Here is a 12002-nt window from a genome sequence, read left to right on the forward strand (position 1 = left end):
CATATCACCAGAGAGAGAGAGAGAGAGAGAGAGAGAGAGAGAGAGAGAGAGCAGGAGTGCACTGAACAGCTCATAGGTAGCTCTAAGTTTGGAGAGCATCTTCTCCAGGGAGTTTAGTTGGACAGAGTCTCTTTAAGTTATCTCAAATGATCTGACACTTCTAGATAGCTCAACTGGTCAGAGTATCTATCAGCAGTTTTTTCTGCCTGTATATGCCTGGGAGGGCTGGTTCTAATGAATTGATCAGTTTCAGGAACTCATTTAAGCTACCAATTTTTTTATTCCTGAGTTTAAGGAGCTCACTTGCAGGGTGAAATACACACACACACACACACACACACACACACACACACACACACACACACACACACTCCTTACCCTGGCTTTGCTTGACTCAGTTTGTTGACTTGGCTGGCCTAGAACTCACAAGATTTCTGGGATAAAAACTGTTTGCTACTGCACCCGGCAATATCTTATTTTTTTTAAAATAAATATTCCTTCAGGATGAAATGTGTTATGTCAGATGAAACTGTTACACAAAAGTGAGAGAGATCCCTCAGCCCTCCTAAATAGTATAGACTATTCTTATTCTTTTTGGGTGTCAATCAGAACCAGATAAAATATGGTTGTTGTAAATGCCACAGTTCTTTAGTTGTAAGAGAGAGAAGGTAGGAGGGAGGGAGAGAGGGAGAGAATGAACATTCTGAATCATATTTTGCAGTAATCTCCCTGTTGAATAGCTATCACAATGATAATAGATACTGTGTAGGTTTCTGAGAATAAAAAGCTCAGAATTAGTATGACCAGCCTATGAACAATGTTACATTCTCAGAGTGACCTGTAAAGTGTACCCACAGGTCACAGGACCCTAGAGGACATAGAGTAACCAGTAACACTTGTACTGAGTTTGAGGCCTACTCTATGGGACTGCTACTGTAAACCTGATCAAAAGCCTATGGTTATGAAGTCACAGGCACTATTGGGGAAGCTACTGCTGTTAGTTCTCAAAATGAACATGTTAGAACACCCGAACTGCCTTTTAAAGGCCCATGTTTATACACATGTTTAGTGCTGATGTTAGCTCTCATTAGAGAAGCTTCTGGAAGCAGTGGGTAGTGTTATTGCTGAGACTCATTAATGGGAAAAGTGATAACAACAAGTGATTGCTGAATGCCCAGCTATAAATTAAGCATCTCTACCACCCTCTATAATGCTTTTATAACATTCTGGAAGAACATGCCAAAAGAATGGAAGGTACAAAAGGGAAAATTTATTTATAGAGAAAATTAATTCTCTGTCTCTCAGAAGTTATCAGTGTCCTGTTCTTTATTTAGAAATAGGTGCCCATGGGCTTTCCCTCTTCCACGTCAACATGTCTATTAGTGTTGTCATTGCTTGACTCCTCTTTAGGTGGCCATGCTCTTTGGATATCATGGGTGTAGCTTTCCTGTCATTTCCAGGAGACATTAGGTCACAGCATACTTCCCAGTTCTCTGATTGTTGCAGTCTAACTGTGCTCCTCATCCTTGATGTTCCATGAGCCTTAGATGCAGGAGTCCTGTTATAGATCTCTCCACTGGGATTGGCTGTGCCATGACCAGTTATCCTCTATATTTTATCATGGGTGATTTTCCATGATAGTCTCCATTTGCTGTAAAGAGAAGCTTCTTAGATGAGGTATGAGGGCTATATTTATCCATGAGGGTAAAGATATCTAGATTTTAGTGGGGAATTATTTTAGTCTAGTAAAATAACATTAATAGGTTCTCTTCTTAGAATCATAACCCTACTACTCCTGTGTACTTGGTTTATTTACTCTATCAGACAATATTTCTCTCCTGTTGAGTAGACCGTAAGTCCAATAAAAGAGCTGCTAGTAACTCTTAGTTGAGTATACAATACCAAGGCACCAACCCCTAAAATTATATACGTGAAACAACAGTAAACAAGCTTTGCAGTTTGTATTTATATATTTATACAATTTGTATTATATTCCACACAATACTACAACAGATATTATATATCAAAGAAAAAGAGATTATATATTTGAAAGGGAGTAAGGGAGAATCATGAAGGGGCTGGAGGGAGAGAAGGAAAAGATGGAAATGATATATTTTAATTAAAATAAAAATTATTAAGAAAAATAAATAAAAGAGGGCAAGGGGACTCCAGTTATAGGATAGTCTACCTGGCAGAATGTACTGAAGTATATTTGCAATGACATTGAATTCATGAACCCAGAGTGGCTGGAGTTACTTACACGAGTGTGCTATTAACATTCTGGCATGGGTGTGGGAAGGACTTCTAAGGCCCATACTTCCTGAAGAGATAGTATTAGCTAGTTAATCATTGATGGGGAGGGAAAGGCAGTGTCTTCAGCTGTGCATCTTTTGTATATTCCTGTAAATAACCCTTATCCATGCTCATTAAAATGACCACAAAATAAATAACTAAAAATAGTCCTGAAAGTAGTTGGCATGCAGTTTGGGACATGGAAGGGTATCAATGTAAGAAAAAAGAACAATAGAGAATATTGATTAAAACACAATTATTGTGTATGAATAATATATACTGAAAAAGGAAAAACAGTGTTCCATGTCAGGGTGTCAGGGTGTCACAAGAGCTTTGCAACAATAGAGTAAAATAGTAGTCCCAGACTAAGTGGGCTAGCCAAGGTGACCAATGAATATCAAATTAAACAAAACATTCCCCACATTACCTGAGGACTCTATTTGACTGGGAAGTGCCAATCCTCCTATGTTGCTTTTAGTGTTAGTATTTATTTCACGGTTCCTGTTTTGTCTGTCTTATCTACTCACAGCCCACATCTCAAGCTCTGTCTAAGAACTGCCCACAGTTGAAATAAATTTTTCCCCATGTATATGTCAGTATCCTTGGAATATGTTTCACACAATAAACTGATACAGGGTTGAAAGACATGGCTCTCTTGACCTATTTGAAAGCAGCTGAAGTTCTGCTCCAGAATCTACCACAGTACCTAGATAAAATCTTCCTTGAAATTTCATCACAGCTCAATCTCTCCATCTGCCAATCTGGCTGTTCTCCTCTCTTCTCTTGAATAAGATATTTGTCTAAAAACTCCAGCGACTCAATATATCTACTCTCTGGGAATTGTATTTATGACTGTTGAGTCAAATCTGAAATGTTATCTGGAACATGATTTATTCAGTGGCTGGTTAGCAATGAAAATGTGTGGAAGAAGGAGGGCTGACTGGTCATGGCATATGACAGTGAAATAAACCTCCAGCTTTCACCATTGCTGCCTACAATGGAATTCTGATGGGATTGTGTGGTATGTATGCTAACTATATCAGGAACTGGGTAGATTTTAATGATGGCCTTTTTTAGGTGTTATTAGTACATTGCAGACAGATCATCAGAACATACAATTGAAAAGCTCCAATATAAGTCAGTATACTAAGGACTAACACTGCTATTGTAGTATAAAGAGACAGTATTATCTCCAGCCAATAGTCAGGAAAAGATGAAGCTCCAGAAGAATATCAGAGATCAAAAGAGAAGAGGATCTTTCTTCTTTCTTGTGTATGGATATAGTGCCGTGATCAGGACTTCCATTTTAAAGAGATGAAACTAGTACATTTGAAATGGTAGTATCTGGAGTGATGTTCTCAAAGTCACAAACTTTCTGTTTCTGTGAACCATTTGATCCTGTAGTAATTACCCACTATTCAGAAAAGGCTAGAAGTCTTCCTTTTCTTTAAGAATTTGCAGTCATTTACTATCTATCTATCTATCTATCTATCTATCTATCTATCTATCTATCTATCTATCTATGTATCTATCTATCATCTATCTATCTATCTATCTATCTATCTATCTATCTATCTATCTATCTATCTATTCACTTTATATCCCAATATCACTTACCCTCTCCTGCAAGTCTCCCCATCTCATAGCTCCTTTCCTAACCAATCCTCACTACCTCATATGAGTCACTGCAGGACTAGGTGCATTTCCTCTCACTGAATCCAGACAAGGCTGCCAAGTAAGGGTAATGAGATCCTCAGGCAGGCAACAAATTTGGGAACTTCCCCCACTCAGTTGTTGTGGGGGGGTGACCTGCATGAAGACTAAGCTACACATTTGCTCCATATGTGAGGAAGGTCAGTGGCGGTTGATGTTGGGGGTGGTCCAGTCCATGTTTGCTCTAGGGTTGGTGCTTGAGAGCCGAAAAGGGTCCAGGTTGTTGACTTTGCTGATCTTCTTGTGGAGTTATGATCGTCTTTGGGTCCCTCAATCCTTTTCCCTCCCCCAGGCTCTTCCATGAGACTTCCTAAGCTCCATTGAATGTCTGGCTGTGGGTCTCTGTATCTTTTTCAGTTTGCTGTTCTGTGCAGCCTCCCAGAGGACAATTATGCTAGGATTAGGTCTTCAAGTGTAACAGAGTGTCATTAATAATGTCAAATTGGCTCTTCCCCAAGGGATTGAGTCATCTACTTTTATGACCACATGAACCTCTGTCAGAGATTAATCATGACTTCCTTCTCCCCTCCTAACCTCCTTAGAAAGTACTGAGTTTACTGGAAAAAAAATATTTATTTGAGAAATTTCTGCAAATCTCACTGTGTCCCAGCAGGAATATGTAGAAAAGAATTGGATGCATATATTGAGATTACTTATCAAGGTTGATGAAATAATGAATCCAATAATGAATATTTGTATTAAACATCTTGTATTGAAAAATGCTGAGATCCCTGGTAGTGGCTATGATCGAATTTTTAGTTAAAGAAAGCCACATGGCTATTCAAACTCACCAATGGTGGAAAGTTTACTATCATTGGAGTGTTTGTCGATCTGAAACTCAAGTTGAAATTTAACTGTCATGGTAATGTTGTGGTAAAGTGGAAAAAGCCATGAGCATGCTGCACTTTATAATGGGCTAATGGCATTTTTTACAGAACTGGTTACTGCTCTTGTACGTAGTTCAACATCATTTTTATTACCAAGATTATACCTATAAATTCTAATATAACAAGTAGAACCTGATCAAAAGCTAAAACTTTCATGTTAAAATTCTTATCATCTAGAATAGTTAAGGAAATAGTCTTTTTTAAATTATAAGCTTATTGTTTTATATTTTTATATCAGTAAAGCTAAAGATAAATAAACCTTCTAAGTAACTATACAATCTTAGAAATAAAGTATGAGGATTACTGGATCCAGAATGTTGTCTCAACTGTTAAGCACACTTGTTACTCTTGTGAAGGGGCCAGATTTGGCTCTAAACACCCACATGGTGGTTCAAAGGCAATAATAACTCCAATTCCAGGATCTGTAAGCCTCTTTTGACCTCTGTAGTATCAGGTACATATGTCATAGATGTGAGTATACAGGTAAACATTGATACATGTAAATAGTTTTTGATATGGTTGATAATAAGGTTCTTGCTCAGTCAATAAACAAAGGAAGAAATGTTCTGTGCAATCTGGAAGGGTAACATATTCGAAACTCATGTCCCTTAAACAGTGTATTTGATATATTGCATATAAATAATGAAGGAATAATCAACTCTAAATGAGAAGATAATAATAGCAGTATCTCAACTTCTTAGCATAATTGGTATATAGCTTTATTTTTTAAAATTAGTTATTTTATTTATTTACATCCCAAATGTTGTACACCCCCCAGTCTCTAGTCCCAGAGTTCTTCACCCCAGCCCTCTTCCCCTTTGCCTCTGAGAGAGTGCTCCTTCCCCAGGGCATCTCCCTTCCCTGGGGCATCAAGTATCTATAGGATTAGGTGCATCCTCTCCCACTGAAGGCAGACAAGGTAGACTCTGCTACACATCTGAAGAGAGGCCCAGGAACAGCCTCTGTATGAACTTTGGTTGTTCTCTTAGACTCTGGAAGCTCCCAGGGTTCTGGGTTAGTTGAAACATTTCTTCTTCCTATGGGTTGCCATCTCCTTCAGCTTCTTCAATCCTTCCCCCAACTCTTTCCATAGGGGTCCCTGACCTCAGTCGAATGGTTGACTCTAAGTATCTGTGTCTGTCTCAGTCAGCTGCTGGTATAGCCTCTTAGAGAACAGCCATGGTAAGCTTCTGTTGGCAAGTACAACATAGCACCAATAATAGTGTCAGGGTTGAGTGTCTGCCTGTAGGATGGATCCCAAAGTGTCCCGCTAATTGGCTGGTTATATGTGTCAACTTGACACAAGCTGGTGTTGTCACAGAGAAAGGAACCTCCCTTGAGGAAATGCCTTCATGAGATCCAGCTGTAAGGCAATTTTTTTTAAATTAGTGATCAAGGGTGCGAGGACCCATTATGGGTGGTGCCATTCCTGGGCTGATAGTCCTGGGTTCTATAAGAAAGCAAGCTGAGCAAACCAGGGGAAGCACGCCAGTAAGCAGCATTCTTCCATTTCCATAGCTTCTCCATCCACTCCTGCCTTCAAGTTCCTACTCTACAAGAGTTCCTGTCCTGACTTCCTTTGGTGATGAACAGCAATTTGGAAGTGTAAGCTAAATAAACCCTTTCCTCTCCAACTCACTTCTTGGTCATGATGTTTTGCAGAGGAATAGAAACCCTTAACTAAGACCCTTTCCTTTAGTCTCTACTCTTTTAAAAATATGTTTTTTCAGATTAATTTTAAAGTTTACATTTTGAAATTTCAGTAATCATCGCCACAAGAGATCATGTTTTTAAAGGTAGGTGCATATTGGAACTATAAACAGAAACTTAGTCCTTTTTTACCTAGTCTCAAGGAAGACTTTGTGGTCATTTCTCTTTTTACTATATTCCATAATAGGATAAAACACCTCACCTCTAGGATTTCTATTGGAAGTAACAAGATTGGCAACTGTCAGGAGAACTTCAGAAAAAAAAACCAGTTTCTTTAATAACATAAAATATACTTGAGGAATATTGTGTTTTGTCTAAACTAAGAATATGTACTGCTATATTTAAGGAGATAAAATTGTTGGAATTGTGAAGCCATTTTAACCTTATTTATTACACACACACACACACACACACACACACACACACACACACACTCAATCAATTTTGGAGGTTATACCTAATATATAACCATTGACATTGTATATGTTTTCTTCTCATTCATAAAGTAGATAAGGAAAGGAGGAAAATATTGATAGATTCCTGGACAACAGAATAGCTGTCTCACATAAACCAAAAGTTCCTATGATGATACTGGAGAAGATACTGTGTGGATTTGACATGTTTCAGATGGTTAGTATATTTAAAATTACATTTTAAAAAATAGTTATATGAATGTCAGAATTATAGACCATAATAGGTAACCAAGGTTTAAGAAACCAGAAACTAGAGAAAGTACAAATGCAGCATGATATGATCAAAAGCTGTGTTTGTCAGAACTCTTGAATTATATTAGGTTGATCCTAATTAGGATTAGGTTGCTTTGACTGGGAAGAAAACGGAAATATAACGACGAAGATTAGATCTAAGCAAGGAGGGAAACACACAAGAGTTGTGTGAGTGGGTAGCTTACATAAGCATTTTTCACTAGTGCCTCCCATTAATTCCACATCTAAGACCACATCTGGTTTCCTTATGAATAGCAAGTAGGGGAAGGAAAACATAGAATCAATGTTGTTTGGCACATGAGTAATATGTGGTAAATGAAAAAGATCCATTTCATGACTAATGTTCCAGTGAAATAAATGTTCTCATTGACCAACTTTCAGTTAATACGTCATGCCTTCTTGTTGTGCAGAAATAAATGTAGCCTTAAGTAAAACTGTCTTTGACTTACAGGACAAGAAACATGGCCTGCTTGATTAGTAAGGAGTTAGCAATGAAAAATGTTGACTGGTCACAGACACAGAGATCCACAAAGAAATAGAAATTTCTGGCTAACAAAAATGAACACAGAGTTTCAAACTTTTATACATCATTTAATATCTCATTATAGCATCATTCCAGGTGATATGTACATTAACAAAATCAGATACACAGTGTGACAACTTGATTTTGCATCATGTTTTACTGCATTTCTATTGCTGGCATGTACCCATTAGATTAGCATTGTAACTAGGATTGTAAGAAGCATGGTGTTCTGGATTATAAGGCTCTAATGTGTACCTGTTAGTAGTATGTTTTACGCTACTCACCCGGATGATTTCATGTTGTCTAGAGTTTATCCTAGAAGCAGTGGAAGCTTTAATTCAGGTGATTCTGTTGTTTCTCTTCCAAGCAGGAGAGCAGGCTTTTTATCATGACTGGACTGAACACACACAATGGTTTATATTTGTCTTCCTGCCCACATAGCCTCATATATACCTATCATCTGAGATTATTGAAAATATCATGAACCCAAATGAGATCACATGTATAATCAATTATAAGATCATTTATACAATTTTCAAAAAGAAAATCAGTGTAATACCGAAGAATTTATTCATTGTATTATAGGCCATAGAGCTTATAAGCTGACAGCAGGAAAGAAAGCAGAAATGACATTTTAGCATTGAGACATAGATCCTTTTTACTTCTAGAAATGCATTTCTTGTAGAGATTTATATATAAATATATTGTCATAATATCTAATTTTATGAACCTCTACTTGGGAGTTAGTTCCTTCTACTTTCATACATACTATAAGAATAGAGAATATGTCTACTTGGAGTTCAAACATATTTATATTTATGTTAAATAAGTGACAATTATCCAAGCACCGTTGGCTTCTTTTAAAAAGCTAGCAGACAAGAGAAGATTCCATCTTTAGCTGGACAATTGAGACAAAGCTGTTGTTTCTGTAACTGGCAGAAAGACAGTTCGTAGCACTCATATGAGTCACTGGAACAAAGTTCAGTTTTCACGATCAGAGGACAAACATAGATACAAAACTCAGAGAAGTGCAAGGTGGATGGTGTCACTGAGCTTTAGGAATAAGTACCTAATTGCCATATTTGATAAGTCTCGTACCATAGAAGGAAAGTAACTATATTAAATGAGGACAAAAGAGAAGGGATTAGGACCTATTGTGTATCAAAGGATGCAGTTGTTCCTCTAACTTTTCTCATATAAGTAATGCTAGAGAAAGAGACCAACCAGAATCCTGAGAAGCTGTTTCTACTATGTAGGCATTCAATATTTGTACCAATGTTGGACTTTGGGCATGTTTTCATGTTTCCTTGGGACAGACAAGCATATTTTCTCAAAACTGAGTAATATTTCTCCAGTGGATTAAGTCATTTCCCAGTAATTATCCTTGGACAAGGAAGCTGCCTTACTAAAGACACAGCATATATTTAATGACAGGACCGTGGGATGGATATACAAATGTTCATTTCCTTTTATTCAAATGGGAGAATTCCATGAGGAATTTTGATTTTGTCTCCAAATAGATCAGCAGAAATGTCTCTGGAACTACATTACTGGTCCTTTCTCCACTTTGCCAGGTCTGCTACCCTCACCAGATCACTTCTCACTAGACTTCTCAACTAGAAATCCTAGAAGTTCTTTGCCTATTTCCTGAGAGATGTGACTTACAAACACTTATGGCAGAAATGTATTCTATGAGTTGGAGTCTAAGCCTGAGGGGCTGAGAAAGAGCAATTATGTTTTATTAGATAGGAGACACATGTAGCCATGTTGGTTCTCTGTGTATTGTCTATTACTGGTAAGTATGGGATATGGCATTTTTCTAAAAAAAAATCTTTATTTTGAAGCCAAGTTGGTGACATTTTACCAAAAACCATGGCCTTTATGTAAAGGTGAAAAGAGAAGCCTTGGAGAATTATTACTCACATCTATGTATCTCCATTAGAAAAAATATCAAATAAATTTAAATATGACTTTCTAAAGCATGCCATGGGGCTGTACTTGAATTTAACATGATGAGTTCATGAGTGCCTGTGGAATGTGGGTGTGGCCTAGGGTGCTGTAAGGTGCAGCACTAGATGTAAGTAAGCAGAGATAATTTTTCCCAAAGGCATTTTAAAAAGGTCAAAGAACAAGGAAATCATGTAAGAGAATTTGAATACAGGAAGCAGACAGGTTCAGAGGGAAAAGGCAAAAACTATGAAGGCAGGAGACCTTTTTACCATGTTATAATTTTAAATTATATAGTATACCATGTGTGTTTAGAATAAGAACAGAAAATACTGTATGACCTTGGGTAAATTTTTTAGTATTTCTTTCGTTAAAGTGAAAAAGGCCTTACAAGGTAGTATAGAGTTTGTAGAAACATTGAATGAATTAAGGCTTTCAAATAACTATAATTATACCTAACATCTTCAGGACACTCAAAGGATACTAGCTAGCTATGGACAGCAAAATGTAACTCTTGTGTTACCAAACTAGTAGATTAAAGTTTATCCAGTGACTACAGTTCTGAGCTTATGAACTCACATGTCAAGCCAGACAAATATCTCAGCATGGAGAAGGGAGGTGGGCATGAAATCTCACTCCTGGCTAAGGAGATATTGGTAGTTGACTGCTACTGGGAAAGGATAGTCCATTTTTTCTAAGATTGTAGCCATTGGTAAGTTGATCAAGTTCCAAGGAAAGGTCAGACATACCAGAATACATTGGCAGCACATATTGGACTTTATGGATTTAATATCTAAAAATAGTGTGCATTGGGTGGGTAGGAAGGAGTATTTGGATCAAGAATGAGCTACTGTGAATATGATCAAAATGTATAATATATTTATTATATATTATACATAAGTACAAATGATATATATGGTCTATTTTGTTTTCTAAAGATTTATTTGTTTCTAAAGACTGAAAGTAGAACTGGGTTGATGGTGGGTCAAATATAATTAATTCTTTGAAGAAATAAAAATGAGAAAGAATCATCAAATATACAGAACTAAGGCAAACCCCAAAGCATTTTTCCCTTCTTATAAAAGTTAATATTTCATGCCATGGAGCCAAGGTCTATTTTATTAATTCTCTTTTGTTGTAGGAATACATGGTTTTCCTTTCTGAGTAATGGGTATGTATCATTAATCTTATTCATGTAGTATTATTCAAATATATAGTCAATGGCAATATATTATTATGATCTATTACTGTCATTCCTATTTTAATTATTTTAAGTCAGTCCTCTAAAATAATCTATGATATCTCTTATTCTTTTACATTATGTTCCTTAGGTTGGCAATGAATGCCATTTATAATCTCAATATTTTAGGTTCATTTTCTACTTGCTGAAACATCTAATTGGATGTGTTTGCTGAATGGAAATGTTTGTTACTTTTTGCACATTTGCTGACTTTTCAGTGCCCTAGATTAATCCCATTTCTTAGCTTTTCTTCATATCACTGATTGCCAGTTAGTCTTCCCACACATCCTGTCAGTCAGCATTGTAAACATTGCACGCCACTGGAAAGTGGAAAGGGACACTGATTCTCACTATCTCACAAAGAGAGACCAACTAAGCATGCATAGCCTCTCTAACTTCCTATGTGCCTCAGAGACTAAACAGATGTCACCTGTACTAGAAATCAACATTATCAGGTTTTTGTATAATGGTGCGGCTGTAGGGATGAGTTTATGGTTCACGCAGAATTTTACCATCGTTTTGACTATAGGTTCTCCAGCCAATCATACAATGTGATCATATCACAAATAAATGCATGAACAAAGCCGACATTTTGAACTTTGGAATAAAGTCTGAAAATCTTGTTTCATAGAAATATTGTTGCATAACACACATGATTTTGTGCACTCTTCAATTTGGGTTGGGGAAAATATTCTGTAGTTTCTTTTTGTTTCTTTCTTCTTGTATTCTCTACCTTTTATTTCTTTCATCAAAATTTACTTAGCAATTGGTTGTTACATAGGCCTGTGTGTGAGGCTCATTATATATACTAGCTTATTCTGTAGTTTCTTAATGAAAGAAAGAATAGATTGTTTCAAAATGTGTTTTTTTAGTACATGAAAACTGCAATTTTATATTTAGTAACCAATATCTAGGTCTTCTTCATAGAATAGAGTTGGCACGATGATGATTAGCCTTTTGGTGCA

The 12002-nt window shown here is 36.7% G+C and overlaps 1 long non-coding RNA gene across 1 annotated transcript in view; it reads right to left on the reverse strand.

Annotated features, from left to right (window-relative positions):
* LOC134485868 (uncharacterized) overlaps positions 1-8489 on the reverse strand; it is a 35651-nt gene extending 27162 nt beyond the window's left edge. Inside the window, exon 1 of the long non-coding RNA XR_010064162.1 lies at positions 8135-8489. This is a non-coding gene — a long non-coding RNA (uncharacterized LOC134485868). The remainder of the gene's footprint in view (positions 1-8134) is intronic.
* Between the last annotated feature and the right edge of the window lie 3513 nt (positions 8490-12002).

Source organism: Rattus norvegicus, chromosome 2, assembly GCF_036323735.1.
Source record: "Rattus norvegicus strain BN/NHsdMcwi chromosome 2, GRCr8, whole genome shotgun sequence".
NCBI classification, from domain to species: domain Eukaryota; kingdom Metazoa; phylum Chordata; class Mammalia; order Rodentia; family Muridae; genus Rattus; species Rattus norvegicus.